At 40.2% G+C, this 15,989-nt stretch overlaps 1 protein-coding gene across 3 annotated transcripts in view; it reads left to right on the forward strand.

Annotated features, from left to right (window-relative positions):
- The first annotated feature begins 560 nt into the window (after positions 1-560).
- FHL5 (four and a half LIM domains 5) overlaps positions 561-15,989 on the forward strand; it is a 47,094-nt gene continuing 31,665 nt past the window's right edge. For 2 of the 3 annotated variants that reach the window (XM_008705032.2, XM_008705028.2), the window contains exon 1: positions 583-772. The gene's annotated coding sequence lies outside the window, so the exon portion shown is untranslated. Of the gene's footprint in view, positions 773-15,989 lie in introns of all 3 variants that reach the window. The other variant, XM_008705029.2, reaches the window with a different exon arrangement.

The raw sequence follows: 15,989 nt of genomic DNA on the forward strand, positions 1-15,989 counted from the left end.
GTGAGGTTCAGGAAGCAGGTAACTACCTGGAGTTATTCTAGTCCAATCCAAGGCTCAAAGTTCTCAAACTTCCCAAGAAGGCAGTGATAGAGGCCACTACCCAGGGTTTACCTCTCAAGCCACCAAAAATTTTGCAGGTAAGAACATGGGGCCTCATCTCTTTCCAGATAGTTCAACAGAAAAGCTCTGTAGCGCAACCATTTCTAACCTAAAAGATAGGTTCAGAGAGTCATCAGGAAACAAGAAAACAAAACAAAATTCAAAAAAACAAAAAACAGATTAATCAAGGAAAAAGAAAATACATCGTCCTTTTGCAAATTTTTAAAAATTAAAAATGCCCTTAATTTAGTCTAAGCAGTGGAAATTTCTTGAGTATGTATGTGAGTTGTCTGTATATACACTTTGTATTTTAAACTTTTTGGAGCTTATCCAGATATTCCAAATACTAATTTTGGTAGGATTTCCCTTTAAGGATATCCTGCAGAGAATTTGTTACTCACAATTTGAAGTACAAATTGACAGGGAGTGCTTTTTCAGCCCAGTAGGAGTCAGCTACGTGCACATCACAAGACTTGGAGGAAACCCACTCACCCTCTTATTTCCTTCTACAAGGCTGAAAAAGGTGCAGTTGGGAGGGACCCTCAGCTAGCTCTGGTGGTCCGTTCTGTTCCTTTTGGAGTTGACATTCGAATGTGCTGGAGGAAAAAAATAATCATCATATATTCTCCTTTCTTACTCTTTAAATCACAGGAAAAAGCAGCTTTAAGAAAAAGTAAGTTCTGTTTTCTTTTCCGTAATGTTTCCTTTGTGTTTTTTTATGTGGTATTTTGGCTTTAATTTTTTTTTAGGTATGAGAGATTCTTACAAACTTTCTGGTTGACTGCTTATGAGAAAATTTTTACTTGGCAAGTAAGTGTGTATCTTGAAGTTTCTTAGAAACTCTTCAAAAGCCAGTTGAGCCAACAGTTGTCAGATTTTATAAGCTGAGCTTTTCAGACTTCTCATTTCAATAATATGCATGCGGAGGCTACAGAGTGGTCAGATAACTCTCCACAGTTGTCGCCTCTGTTGCGAAAATTGTCTTTATACATGAGGGTATAGCTTCATCGCCGTAAACAGGGGGTGGCAGGATTCTGGGGATTTATTTGGCTTAGTTTATTTGAATGACTAACTTTATTACTGTGGTTATTTTATGGCTGGGTTTATATATCCAGAGCACCATTCGAAGTCATTTACAGGTTTTAAGTGAGTTAGTGAGATTCCTGCAATTTTCGAGAAAAATCTGCCTACTTTACAGACGCAGGCTTCAAGACCATTCCTAATGTGAGGTTTTGGAAGATTGAACTGAAATGTCTGTGTGTCTGGCCCACACATATATATAATCTATTACGGGAATCGAAAGCACTGCTTCCTGAAGCAAACTGCGTTACTGCAGCAAAAGCGAGCCTCCCACATGTGTTGGCGCTTTCTCACCAGTGTAGTCAGGCCCCCGTTGGTGTCTGTCAGCCATTTGAAAACCAAATGCAATTCCTCAGGGTCAGTTCGGGTTTCAAAAATGTGGAAACTAAAATGAATCATTAATAAAATGTGTAATCCTTATAAATAAAATGTAAGAAAATCCTCAAGTCATTTAGCTGTCATTTCACATCCATAATATCCTCGTGTGTAAATTCTAGCATTTTCATTAGCAAAGGCTATAGATTAATATTTAACACAGACACTGCAACCATGTATCATACGAGGCATTTCTTAACATATTTGTTATGATAGATGCCTGAAGCCATGATCCAAATCGTTTGATGGGGAAGGTAAACTGTTTTCCACACCTGCTCCACTTATTTCCACATGTTATCGTTAGTTGCCAATTCTGAGCCTGTCCTACCTTAACCAAGAGCAGCACATTTGCATTTTAATGTCACCTCACCTCACTGACAAGTTCACTTCTTTTTTTTATTATACTTGCCAACAACATTTTGAATAAAGGTGGATTAATTTCGGTTCCTTAGGCAAGCCTGGTAACTTTCTACTGTAATACTGAAAATAAATGTTCATCTAGAACATGTTGGAAAAGCTTTGATTTGTTTTTTATGTTTTCAATCTAGGAAACATGATTTCTTTAGAATCGAAAACCAAATCCTTGGGTTCACGTGGGGAGGTCTGAGTCAGATGTCAGTTAAACAAACATGTACTTCCATGTTCTTGTCATTGTCTTTTTCCTCTCTGATTGTCATCATTTTTCTTGGTTACCTTTCTATCCCCTGGAAATGATGAGCTTGGGCATTTATCTGTCTCCACAGACCACAGATGCTCTTAAAAATCTGACAGAATCAATGGACCTTCTTCTGAAAAGAAAAAAAAAAAAAAGCCCGTTGCAAATAGATTTTTCAATGACACATCTGGGGTTGATAGACTCCCGAAATCTGTCCTTGAGTATTCTCAGGGGTCCTGATTATGAACTGCTGTTTTCTGTGCAGCCAGAAACCTCAGCTTCAGGCACACCTTGGTGCCAGTGGGTTCCCCAAATCCTTAAAAGGCTTAGGGTGGGAGAACGCCTAAACTGTCTCTCTAAACTGTCCTCACCTGAAGACAGGGAAGGCGAAGGCGAGGATTTTAGTTTAAGGGTTAATTTTTAAAGCAGGTGCTTCGTGAATTCATGGCATACTTGTCCTGGACAGCATGTCATGGAAATAAAAGCAGAGTATTCAAGTAGCAGAACAGTTCCTTTTGTGAAGAACACGGCTTAGGATGGAAGGGTGATAGGATGAACCCACTGAAGACCCCAGAATGTGAACTAGAGGACTGCAGAGAGGTCTTCCTGTTTTTCTGACCATCCTCCCAAATCTACTTATCAGTAGATTGGAACCTGAAAAAGAAGATCTAAACCAGTGCCCATTACCTCATACCCTGCCCTTCAGGGCTCACCGTTTTTAACCTTCCCTTCTTTATTGGCTTCTTCCATCAGCACTTAAATATGCTCAAATTTCCCACCTTGAAATGCCTCTCCTTTGTTACTGAGCTCCTATAGTTCCCCTCTCCCTCAGCTTCATAGATCAATCTCCCGAAAGTTTGTCTACACTCCATTAATCTCTACTTCCCGAGCCCCACTTCTCAATCTATTGCAGTCTGGCTTTCGTCCTCACCAGTGTTCTCCAGCTCTCATGGAGGTTATTAGCGTATTGTTAAATTCAGCAGACATTCCATTATCTGCTCAGTGTCTCAAATCAATTTAACCCTCTTCTCCACTTTCTCCACCTTGAGACACTCTCTACCCGGGCTTCCATACCAAACCTACGGTTCTCTCCCACTAAGACCAGTCTTCTTGGTCTGTTTTGCAGGCTCCCCTTCTTCTCCCCTGTATCCTGGACTCCTTTTCTCTTCCTGGGCAATGTCATCGCTTCAGTTATCATCTGTTCTATAGGCTAATGAATCCAAAAATCTAGATCTGAGATATCTTTTCTGAGCTATAGACTTAAATGTTCAACTGTCTGCTGAAAACAGAAAGGCGTAGAGCAGGCTTGGGCCCTGGTGAGTAAAACGGGGGTGAAGGGAGGGACATCAGGGACAACGAGGACTTTCCCTAGATCCCTTCCAACATGCCCAATTAATTTATATGGCTTCCCTGTCATTTATATGGTTTCCAGTGCTCTCTTTGGTCCTGGCTAAACAGTTCTACTTGGCTGCCCCAAAGTTCAAATCTCACAATTTAATCTAAAAGTAAATTCATCATTTCCCTCTCCTAGTCTCCACCCTACTTCCCTCAAGTACACTCTTATACAGTAAATGACACCATGATGAAACCGGTTGCTCAAGCCAGAAATTTGGGGGAACTAACTCCTCCCCTCCCTCAATTCATCTATCTTTGGAGACCCAAAGAATCTCCAAGTCTGGCAAGGCTGCCTTGTGCATTCACCTACGCTTCTCCTCTGACACCGCCACCACCTGCTTTCAGGCTGTCATCTTCTTTTACTCGGTGAAAGTAGCCCTTTCTCTGGTCTCCCTGCCTCCAGAATTGTCTTCTTCTATTGCATTCTCTGTATTGAAGCCACAACAATTGACCTAAAACAATTGGTCTAAAACCACGTTTAATTTTGCCAACCTCTTTCTTCACACTTTTCCCTGAATTTCCACTGGACTTAAGATAATGTCCAGATTCCTTCTCAAGGTTAAAGAGAAACCATAGAGTCTAGGGGATTACAACAGTTCTCTTCAAACGTTAAGGTGCTCAGGTAGGACGTGGTCTTTGTTAAAATGCAGATTCTGGTTCTGTAGGTCTGGGTTGATGCCTGAGTTTTTACACATCTAATAAGATTTCCAGGTGAAGCTGATAATACTCATCCAAGGACCATGCTTCTCGTGCTAGACTGGCTGGAGCTCAAGTCCCAGGTGTGTCACTCACTTGGTCTGGGAACTTGAAGAAGTCACTTAGTCTCTGTGTGTCTCCTTTTCCTTGTCTATAAACCGAAGATCATGATGGTATACCTTTTTCTTAGGTTTGTTATGAGGAATAAACATATTATACTAAAATTACTGGCTATGGTGCCTGCTATAGAGTGTTAAGTGCCACTTATTATTATCATTAGTCAATGATAATAACTTAGCCTCTCCATTCTTCTCCAAACCAATTTTTACTATGGCACTGATGTGCACGCGCACGCACACACACACACACCTGCTCACTCACACCAAATGGCCTTCAGCAAATTAAGAATAGAGGAAATGCCTCTCTTCTGTCACGTTTCCATAGGCACTTTTTGGCAGAGCCCTCCGCACACAGACCTCACTCAACTCAGTCACCCTCATCTTTTAGACCTCAGCTCAGATGATGCATCCTCCAGGAAGTACTTACAGACCACCCTCCACCCAAGTCCACATTTCATACCACCTTTGAGTATTCTCACGTTACCAATGTGCCCTCTGGTCTCACATCTTAATCTCATTTGTTTATCTGTATCTCCTATAAGATTATCTGTCCCATTAGAGTAAAGGACTGTGACGACGACTGCTGACTTTCCCAGATCTCACACACTCTTTTGCAGGATGCAAATGAGTGCCTTTTATAGACACATCTCCAAAGACCTGTAAAATGAGAAATGGAGACAGGGAACAGAAAGCTTTAAGATCTGGTTTGAGAAAAGGGAAATATTGGCTGTAACCCTCCAAATGCTGCTTCTGGGTTGGACTGTTAACACACTGGAAAGGAGAAAACAGTTTTAAATTCATAAAATAAATAAACAAGGCTAATAAGTCAATGAAATGGCAATAGTGTGATACAGAGATAAGAGTCAAGCCTTTGAAATCTGGTCCATGTTGAGTCCCCTGTGAACTCAGGCAGATGAGTTTGCCTCCCTGCCTTAGAGATGGAATAAAAACACCTATTTTGTAGAATTTTGTATTAGAGGAATAGTAACAGTAGTCATTTTTATTTCTTCTCAAATTCTCCTGTTACAATTCTGTTGCTACGAGCAAAGATTTGAGGTCTTCCTTTGTTTGTTTTTTGCCAGAGCTGTATTCACCACGTGGAGCCTGAGTTGTATTTTTCAGTAGATGACTTTGATAAATCAGAGTCTCCCCTCTCATTATTTAAAAATACACTCTCTGGGTTTGTTTGCAATTCAATCACAGTTGTAGCACTGACGATGGTGGGGGAATAGGCTTCTGGGGTTCCTGTCTCCCAGCTCGATCCTGTTCTCTTTAATGATTTCTTTTCCTTAGAGCTGTTCATAAGACAATTCAATTAACATGGTCATGTAACTGCCAGTATGTTTTAAAAGAGTATTAATAGTTGTCCTGATCGGGATAACAAACTTTTTTTTACAGAACCAAAAAGTCATACATAAAGGTCATTCATTCATTCATATATTCACTCATTCATCAGCAAGTAGACCAAGGCAGTATAGCACTTACAGAAAAACTGGTCAAATTGTTCAGTTTTCTTTAGAGTGTGAATCTCTGCATATGTTGATGACCATTTCCTGAGTCTCCTATGAACAAGGAATGTTCTATCAGAAGTTTTGACCAAATGCCTCTGAGTATAGAACTAACAATGCTTCGATTTTGTGGAAAATTGTGTCTTAACATAAAAATCAACACTTCGTAGCAGATCCATGGATATAATTTGCATGCAGGAATAAAAAAAGCATCTGACGCCAGGCTGTCATGCTACCTAAAGGAAGTAAGATTTAATTTTTAAAAACGATTTCTGGTCTTATAATTACATTCACTCTATTAATTTGTTCTCTTGAATATTTTTATAGTTATACTATCACAGAAGATTCTAATCTTTGAGAGCTTTTTAATTAAACAACTGTACTCTTAATTTTGTTCAATATTTTATTTTTCCTTATTATCAAAGTGATACATTGTACAATTTTTATAAAGTACCGAACAGTAAAAATGTTTTAAAAAATCCATAACTTCAATCGAGAGGCCTAAAATTTGAGTGTATTTTCTTCTAAACTTGTTGTCTACTCTTTAATAGTATCTCTGTGGTTGAGATCACACTGATCATTCACTTCATACTCTTTTTTTTTTTTTACTTAAAGCAATAGCAGAACCATTTGGCCATGTCATTAAACACTTTTCCAAACACCATATTAATGATTTCTAGTATTATTTTAAAAGTCACTTCGTAAATAATTTCATATTCCTTTAAGCAGCGTGTAGAAGTCATTTTCAAATCCCAAACTTAAGCATAATTTAACAGTCAAAGAAATAGAACTAAAAAAACACAAAATATACTTTGAAACTTTACATCAGGGATCAGTAAACATTCTTTGTAAAGGGCCAGACAGTAAATATAGAGATTACTTAAAATAAAAATAAAATCTTAAAAAAAAAATAAAGCAGCCACAGACTGTATGTAAATGGAAGAGTGTGGCCATGTTCCAATAAAACTTTAATTATGGACACTAAAATTTAAATTTCCTATCATTTCACATATCAAAACATTGTATTCTTCTTTGGTTTTTTTTTTTTTTTTTCCATTTTAAAAATGTTAAAGCTATGTTTAGGTCTCAGGCCATACAAACACAGGCAGTGGCTAGATTTTAGTCCTTGGGCTCAAGAAGGCAACCTCTAATCTGAAGCCTGGTTCCAAGAACCCTGGCTTCACCAGATTTAAGAAGCTTCTGTGAATACATGCAAATGTATATATTCTTAAGAAGAGGTAAATAGCTTTCATTAGATGCTAAATAAATTCTTAAACTAAAATGTTCAAAAACCACTGTTTCAGGTAATATACATGAAAGCGCTTTGTAAACCATAAATCATTTTTTAAAAGATTTTATTCATTTATTTAAGAGAGAGAGAGAGTGTGCATGGGGGGGGGGCAGGGGAGGGACCAGGAGATTCAAAGGGAGAGAGAGAAGCAGGCACCACCACCCTCCCGGCCGCCCCCTAGCAGGGATCCCGACCACAACTGACATGGGCTCCATCCCAGGACCCTGAGATCATGACCTGAGCCCTGAGCGAAAGTCAGACGCTTAACCAATTGAGCCACCCAGGCGCCCCAACCATAAATCATTATTAAAACACACACTGGTATTTCACTTATGACGTTATTCAATTAAACCCCAAATGATCTGAAAAAATTAATAGAAAAAAATGTATGCCATTGCCAAAACTGCACCTGGGAAACTGATACTTGAAATCCAAAAACCCTATAAACTATAACCTAAAGAGAAAACAGTTAAGTCAAATTCCCAAACACACTCAATATAAGAATTAACAGCTATTCTGATCAAGGTAATTAGAATATTTATTGTTTCGTTTGTTTTTTGACCGAGCCAAGAGCTTAAAAATAATGCTAATCATTCCCTCATTTTGTTTTTTAAGTTTTAAACCACAAAGCTAGCATAACCAGAAAATCCGAATTTTCAACATCCTGGTTAATAAAAGCTGGTATATGGACTACTGTCTCTCTCTCCTCCCCTTCCCCACATACACAGACACGCAGCACGACAAACAGACTGAAGAATAAAACCACCTTTATTGTAACCAGTGTGTGGGTCTGAAAGCTCCACTCCATCGTGTCTCTCTACTTTTCGAGTTCTAAGACAACCGCAAAGTAGACACAGGTGTCATATGTGAATCAACTTACTATCAATTTTATTACTATGAAAGCTGAATCCGAAAACAAGGTTTTTTTCCAGAGACTGCCCCCTCCAGCCCAGGGCGGGAAAAGCATATGGGCTCCCACAGTAACAGAGCACCTTTGGGGCGCTAAGCGGCTGCAGCGGGCTGCCTCCAGTGAGGGGGCAGGGCTGAGGCCTATGCACTGGTAATTTCCACCGGCAATGGGGAGAGAGTGGGTTACCCTGGAGAGGAACCTTTGCCCGGTTACTTATCAGTTAAGTCACTCCTCAAGTGCAGCAGAATCAGAGAGCCGGGGAGGAGCGCTTTATCCACATAATTTCCAAAGAGAAAGTCCTTTGAATGACAAGTACAGAAACCTGAGGAAATGAGAGCTCTCATATGATTTTTTTTCTCTCATGATTTTTAATTCACAAAAGCATTCCTGGTTTCTTACACATTTAAGTCATCAAGGTGACCTGTGGAAATGCCACGTCAGAGATTTTCAGTTAACAGTGTATGTCAGAGACTGGCTTTAACAAAACGTGGTCTTCAGTTGACCAAGAACAAAACAGTAGGCTAAATATATTCATACCAATGTATAGTTGAGTTTTTAAAGCTCTGACATGTAAAAATATTTAGTTTCTAAGTGACTTTTCTCCTGTCCAAATATGGTCGCAATGCTGTCCCCCTTCAAGCTGCTCTCATCTTGCTCCCTGGCTTGTCATCCACACCCCTCACATGCTACTTCACCACCTCCATAGCCTGTGGACGCCCCACTGCCTAGGAACCTTCCCCCACCTTTTCCCCGAGATTAGCCTTACTCAACCTTCACAACATAGCTCTAGAAGCAGCTTTACTTGAAATTTTCTAGAAATTTCCTGAAATTTCCAGAGCGCCCCATGCATTTGTCCAAGTATTCCCACATGTCGTCTCTCCTTTCTGCCCTCATTCCTTCCGTCCACAATATTTACTCAGTACTCAGCATATGCGGAGATGATGCTCGACACCAGGAGTCTGGTGGGAACAGCGCATCTGTCCCGCCTGAAGTTTACTGTTGAGCAGGAAAGATGACTAACTAGAGCTAAGGCCAACTCTGTATGAGGAGTACCGAGAGCCGTGAGAACTCAAGAGTCAGGTTCCTCATCCGGTGGAAGGGTCATGGGTAAAGAAATTTTCTGAGTCTTTCTCCCATGCCAGGGTGGAAGCTTTTCACACGGGAGACCTGTTTTACCCTCACCACCAGGCATTGGGGATGGCCCAGAGTTGGTGTTCCAGAGCTCCCTGTGAAACCCACAGAACTAAAGTACACTCCGTTCAGAAAGCTGCTGGTTATTGTTGGGTTTAAAAGTGAAAGAGCCAGATTATGAAAGGTCTGGAATGCTCTGCTAACGAGCTTGGATTATGAAGGTCACAGAAAGCAGCCTGATCGAAACACAATTCATCCAAAGACTCTGTGTTGGCCTCTATTTATAAAACAGGAGGAAAGTGGCTCTTTGGCTCTAACCCTTTAAGATTCTGCGGCCAAACATCTGACTTCTTTCTTCCTGCATTCATTCAACACATAGTTGAGCCAGGGTCTGTTTTAGGTGCCAGGGACACAGCCCTGAACCAGGCAGGAGAGGTCTCTGCCCGTGTGTGTGTGACACCTTGGCGTGCCTTAAAAATTCACACACGGAGTGAGGCTTTGGGTGAAAACGAAAATAATGCTAAATCGTAACCAGTATTTGCCAGCTAACACTGTGAACATTTGGTTTCCAAGGCAACGATAACAGATTTTCCCGTTTACTTTCTCTCCAAACGTAGCACGAACAACCTGGGACCAACACATTGTGTAGGCATAAACCACAACTGCCCAGTGCGCATTCCGACTGCGGTCATTTTCCTTTGACAGAGACCAAGAACCGGCTTTATCTAAACCTCTAAGACTGAGAACAGATAAAAATTAAATTAAAGCTGATTTTAAATATCACCTTACAACCGCTCCAGTGGTCACACATTTTGAACTGTCGAGAGAGTAGTCTGAAACTCTTGCTTACTGTCATCACCGAAGTACAGGGTACAGTTCTGCCTTGTGCCTTTTTAAATCACATTCTTGTAGGAAGAAGATTATTTTGCTTCAGGCAGAAATACTGGAAAAACTAGTTAACATCAACTTCTACCCCCCCCCCGCCCCACATCCCCAACCCAAACGCGCCCCCACACGCGCCACACAGCACACATACCCACACGTGTTCACACACGCACAAATGTACAAGCCACACATACACACACGTCGCTGCCTCTTCTTTTTTTTTTTTTTTTTTAGGTGAGGCTCCAGGAAATAAAACCAAATGTGGTTTTGGATTTTTCTTCCCAACTCCAGAGTAAACCCATAATAGCTGTAATAAGCAAGAACCCAGTAGAAGCCGAATTGCCTTGAACGTTGCAGGGGCCCGTGAGCTGTTGAGGGTCCTGGTTTGCTCTGCAGCCGGCGGCGCGGCTTGAGCCCTCCGCCCCGCACGCGAGCTCGCCACCCGGCCAGTCATTCAAACCCCGAGCGCCAGACACAAATCAGGACAGGCTGCGTGCTTTTCGCCTTTGGAACAAATCACAGCAGTAACCAAAGCCGTCCCTGCAGCCCAGCTTTTTGCCCACCTCTCTATGAAAACCACAACCAGCGGCTTCCATGAGCGGCCGGAAACCGGAGCCCACGAGCCACGTGGTCAGCTTTAAAAACCAGTCAAGGCACCGCCCGAACTTCAGGGTTTCTCACTTGTTAGATGAAAGGAACAAACGTGGGAATTCCAACACATCCCGCCCAGCTCCTAGATTTAGCGGTTCTGTCAAAATGGGATTGGATCAGAAGCATGCTTTTATAGGGAAGGAAAAATATCAAAATACGGCACGAAGAGGCTTTATCTCTAAATATCTAACTGTACCCAGAGGGGATTCCTTTTCCCGAGTTTCCCAAAATTCTCTTCCTGTCTCTCCCCCCTCCCCCTCCTAGTTCTAATGCTTGATTGTTGGGGGTTTTGGGTGTTTTTTTTAGTAAACTATTATAGGAAAGACTGGTTGTGCAACTAATTTATTGGAGGGTGGAAATTTTTCTTTCTCCTTGAGAAAACAAGGTCACACACAGCAGAGCTGAGAAACAAATCGTGGAAAAATTGCCAAAATAGTGGTAAATGTAAGATTCTTGAAGTGGGTCACTAACCTGGCATCCAATTTTGGCCGATCTTAAAGAAAATCTTTCATGTTTATTTAACAACTTGGTCCTGTATAGGTCACAGTAATCTAATCTAAAAAGAAGCTTGTTAACATTCATGCAAATGACAGATGTGGTAATAAAGTACTGTGTGATATTTTAAAAATTCATTTTGATTAGCGATGTGGGTATTTTCTATTAAGTGCTTACAAAGTTTTATTTGGAAGATATAGTCCATTTTTCCTAATCTTTCTGGAAAGTAACTTGAATACTATCTTCAGAATTTAGCTTCCATATCTGTAAAATGAGTTGTAACTCACCTATCTCTTCTAGTTCTTATATTCTATGATTAGAAACAAGAGAGTGAGGTGAACAAATTTAGTCTTTTGATTTGTGTTAAGATTTTAATTTTTAAAATATACCACGCATGCATTTGGAACAAAATGCAAAAGGTACAAAGGGCTATATAGACCGTGAAAAGTAAATCTCACTATATAGTGAAAAGTAAATCTTTCCTGTCTAGTCATCACACTGTGTCTTGTGGTTTCTCCAAGAATGATCCCAAGTTTGGGTTTTTTTATTTTTTTATTTTTATTTATTTATTTTGGGGGGGTAAGAGAGTGAGAGCATGAGTGGAGGGGGCACCTAGATGGGGGAAGAGAGGCAGGGGGAGAAAGAGAATCCTAAGCAGGCTCCACGCCCAAAGCTGAGCCTGGCCAAGCAAGGTTCAAACTCACGACCCTGCGATCATGACCCCGAGATCATGACCTGAGCTGAAATCGAGAGTTGGATGCTTAAACGACTGAGTCACCCTGGTGTCCTGACTCTAAGTATTTTTTAAGTGAAATGTCAGTTGCTAAGAAGCCAAGACTGGCTTTGATCAATACCAAATATTACAACACTATTAGGCTAACAAATTGTAAATGTTCTTAAAATTTTGTCATTTTCCACTTATATTACTCTAATTCCTATATACTTTCCTCCTCAGCAATGTTTATACTTGCATATACTTGCATGATTGTTTTTAAGGTATTTTGATATGTATTACCTCATTTACTCTAAAGCACCATTTATGGACATCATTTACAATATTCTACTTTGCAAGGCAGAATATAAATGTCCTTTCTTTTTGCCATATATGTATTTTGGTGTTGCCAAAATGCCAAAAATTAGGATGCTAATAACTGAGTGGTTTTATAAAATGTTACTGTTATCTGTCCCCAAAAATCAACTGAAAGCTAAGAATTTGGTGATAGGGGCGACTGGGTGGCTCAGTCGGTTAAGCATCTACCTTTGGCTCAGGTCATGAGCCCAGGGTCCTGGGATTGAGCTCTCTGCATCAGGCTCTCTGGTCAGCAGGGAGTCTGCTTCTCTCTCTCTCTCGCTCTCGCTCTCGCTCTCGCTCTCACCCTCTCTCTCTCGCAAATACTTTTTAAAAATTTTTTAATTAATTAATTAATTAATCAATTAATTAAAGACTTTGGCGATAGCTTAGAAATGTCATGCATGTGACAAGGGGTGTGTATGCCTTAGCACCAGCCCTTAGTAACAGGCTGCTGGGCTTCACAGAAGTGCTTGGGACTTCCCAGGCCTGTGAAGGGCCAGGCAGAGCTCCTCCCATCCAAGGTCCAGCCCTCCCCTCCCCGCCCTCAATAGGCTCAGTAGGAGTCAAAAAGCTGCAGAAACCACTAATTTTGAGCACAGACTAAAAAGATCCAAAGAGACACCAATACCTACTCCGTGCCTACAATTATCTGCAAAACTGCTGGTAGACTTGCAAAGAGATAGGACCCTTGTTATCCTGTGATTTGGCCTATTAGTTCCAAGGAAAAGAAAGAGTATCTGGAGCTACCACTCCGGAAATCAAGGAAAAGATGCTTGCAGAGCGCTTCCAGCCACTGGGGAATCAGAGGATGCCCCCCAGCAGAAGATTCTAAGACTGGAGGTGCTACAGCTTATTTGCCTGATCTTGAGCCATCATCCCTTTCAATAACATAGAGATCTTTTAATAATTACCATCTTTAATAATTACCAAGTTTTATCCAAGACATTTTTAAAGATCACCCAATAAGTATGGGGCACCACTAGGTTTCAAGTAGAGTGCGGGAAGGAGTAAGACACGGTGTTGCTCTCAGGGCATTTATATTATGGTTATAAGAAATACAACAAACCTCCAGAACATTTATAATAAAAGGTAGAATATAAACAATATCTAAGAGAAACACAAAGGGCATTCATTAAACATTCATAATATAATTTGTAAATGTGCCTTTATATACTTTAAAATTCAGAAATGTCAGCAGCTTTAAGTCCAAGGTGAAATAGAACTTGTTGACAGGCTGTCCTCCTTTCAGAAAGTTCAAAAAGGAACTCTTCTTTCAGCATCGTGTTTTATGAATTTGAAGATCATAAACCAACAGAAGCTATAATGCACATTAATGCCAGGATATATGAAAGCCCGTATATTGTATGGTTAGACTTGGCTTATTCTCAGGAAAGAATGACGTGATTGATTATGAAATCTTATTTATTGCTTTTAGTTGAATGGCTAAAGTTCTTCCTAACTAATTTGTTTAACTGGAGTTGTCATTTAGGTAAGTCACGGATTTAAAAAACTACTTTATGGGATCTATTAGATAAAGAATACATCTATCATTTTATATTGGCCACCTTCCAAATAAAGAACACTCTTCCTTTTCTTGGATAGTTTCTAATGCTGTTTTATCAGAAAACAGATGGTTTATTTCTTTTTTTTTTTTTTTTTTTAAGATTTTATTTATTTATTCGACAGAGATAGAGACAGCCAGCGAGAGAGGGAACACAAGCAGGGGGAGTGGGAGAGGAAGAAGCAGGCTCATAGCGGAGGAGCCTGATGTGGGGCTCGATCCCATAACGCCGGGATCACGCCCTGAGCCGAAGGCAGACGCTTAACCGCTGTGCCACCCAGGCGCCCCAAGATGGTTTATTTCTTATATTTGAAAACATATGTGTTTAAAAGAAAATCATAGAAAGTACTTTTTGTTTGTCAAGATTATACAGGGATAAGATGAATCAGCTACTGATGACTGGAGCACTGGGCCCAGTGCCCGGATCCATGGTTATTAACCTAACCTGCTTAAATTGAACATGTTTGTCATCCTCTTAAGATGAACTAATTGAGAATTGAGATTTCTCATTACTAATTATGCAGGGAAATTAGAGTTTATTTTAGAACGTTGGGGAAAATAAAATTGCCATCTTGGCTTTACAGTGATCAATTCACAATCTCTTTATAACACATGATAGCGATCTCAAAAATGGAGAGAGAAAAAAGGTACAAAAGACATTGTATTTTCTCTCTGATGAAGTATATTCCCCAGACCATGGCATATTTGTCATGCGATCCCGCACACTTAAACAGCTGGCCCTGTGGGGGTGATCAGCTGATGAGTGAGTGTTACAGAGATGGCCAAGGTTCCAGATTCAGTCCTTCCTCAGTAGACTTAATTCTTACAATGGCAGATCGGCTTCTTGCTCAGAAGCTTGTAGTTGTCGTTAGATGCAAGGGGAAGCAGATAGAAACAGTGTTAAATAGAAGAATCAAGGGCGCTCCCTCCTCCGCGTTCAGAAAACAGCTACCAGTGTTTACACACTGACAGTAGTTAATGATGAAGGTGATCTTCAAGTGAAAGGAAGACCAACAAAACAAAACTGATACAATTACTACCCTTGACAAGTTCCATAGAGTATTTGTTGGATTTTCCAAAAAGCATACAGAGGAGGCTGGTGGAATACTTTCTAATATTTGTATTAGATCTGCAGTGTCCTCATAGACTCCATCTGCGGGAAATGGGGTTGATCTGGGGGATTCATATACAAGAAACATTCACCCTGCCCCTCCCATGTGCTGACCCTATTAGTGCTGTCTCTATGTTTACCAAACCCTGCACTGAATCAGAACCTCAAACAAGACTTTGAGGAGACCCTAAGTCAACCTAAGAACTGGATCTGCTCTTCCAACACACCTTTCACAGGAATAACAGCAATTTTGCAGGAAGTAGCAGAGAAAACTCAACTTATGCCTGTTCAAATGCTCGTGGTTCCTTTGTGATCAAAATTGTAGAAGCAAACTTAATGATGTATTTAAAAACAGAAAATTCGGATCTCAATAGACAGACATTTAGATATCCAGTTTCATCTTAAAAGGAGTATTTTTTTGGTCTTGACAATTTTCTTATACTCCAGTGAGGGGGGAAACTCGAGGATGGTATTAAACCTACATATTGTATAAGACTTCTACTTCTTTTATTTTTAAAGAATATAATGTTTGATAAAATAGTTATATATTACCATGATATATTTACCACCATTTCAGTAATAGCTTCTATAATTAAATGATTCTAAATGTTATCCCTCCAAGAAAACCATCAAAGCATTTTTGTTCCTTTGTTAGTATCCATAGAACAAATTGACCAGATGGAAAGCTCTAGTCAGCTGTTTTGTTTCATGGGAGAGTAGTTCATCAGCTCTCAGGAGAATTCGTATTTGACCTCTCCACACAAGACATTCAGCTTCCAACAAACTGGGTTTGCAAATATGTCCCTAGAGACTAATATCAAACATTCCACCACAATTCTATGATGCTTGTTTTAGGTTATTTTTGATTGATGGCCTGAAGTTATGGCTTTAGTTATTTTTAAAATTGTTTGTTGAGTTTTTAAAAAGTAGTGTTTGAGGGGGGAAGAAAATAGCC

The sequence above is a fragment of the Ursus maritimus genome, unplaced genomic scaffold (genome assembly GCF_017311325.1).
Source record: "Ursus maritimus isolate PB19 unplaced genomic scaffold, ASM1731132v1 scaffold_13, whole genome shotgun sequence".
Taxonomy (NCBI): domain Eukaryota; kingdom Metazoa; phylum Chordata; class Mammalia; order Carnivora; family Ursidae; genus Ursus; species Ursus maritimus.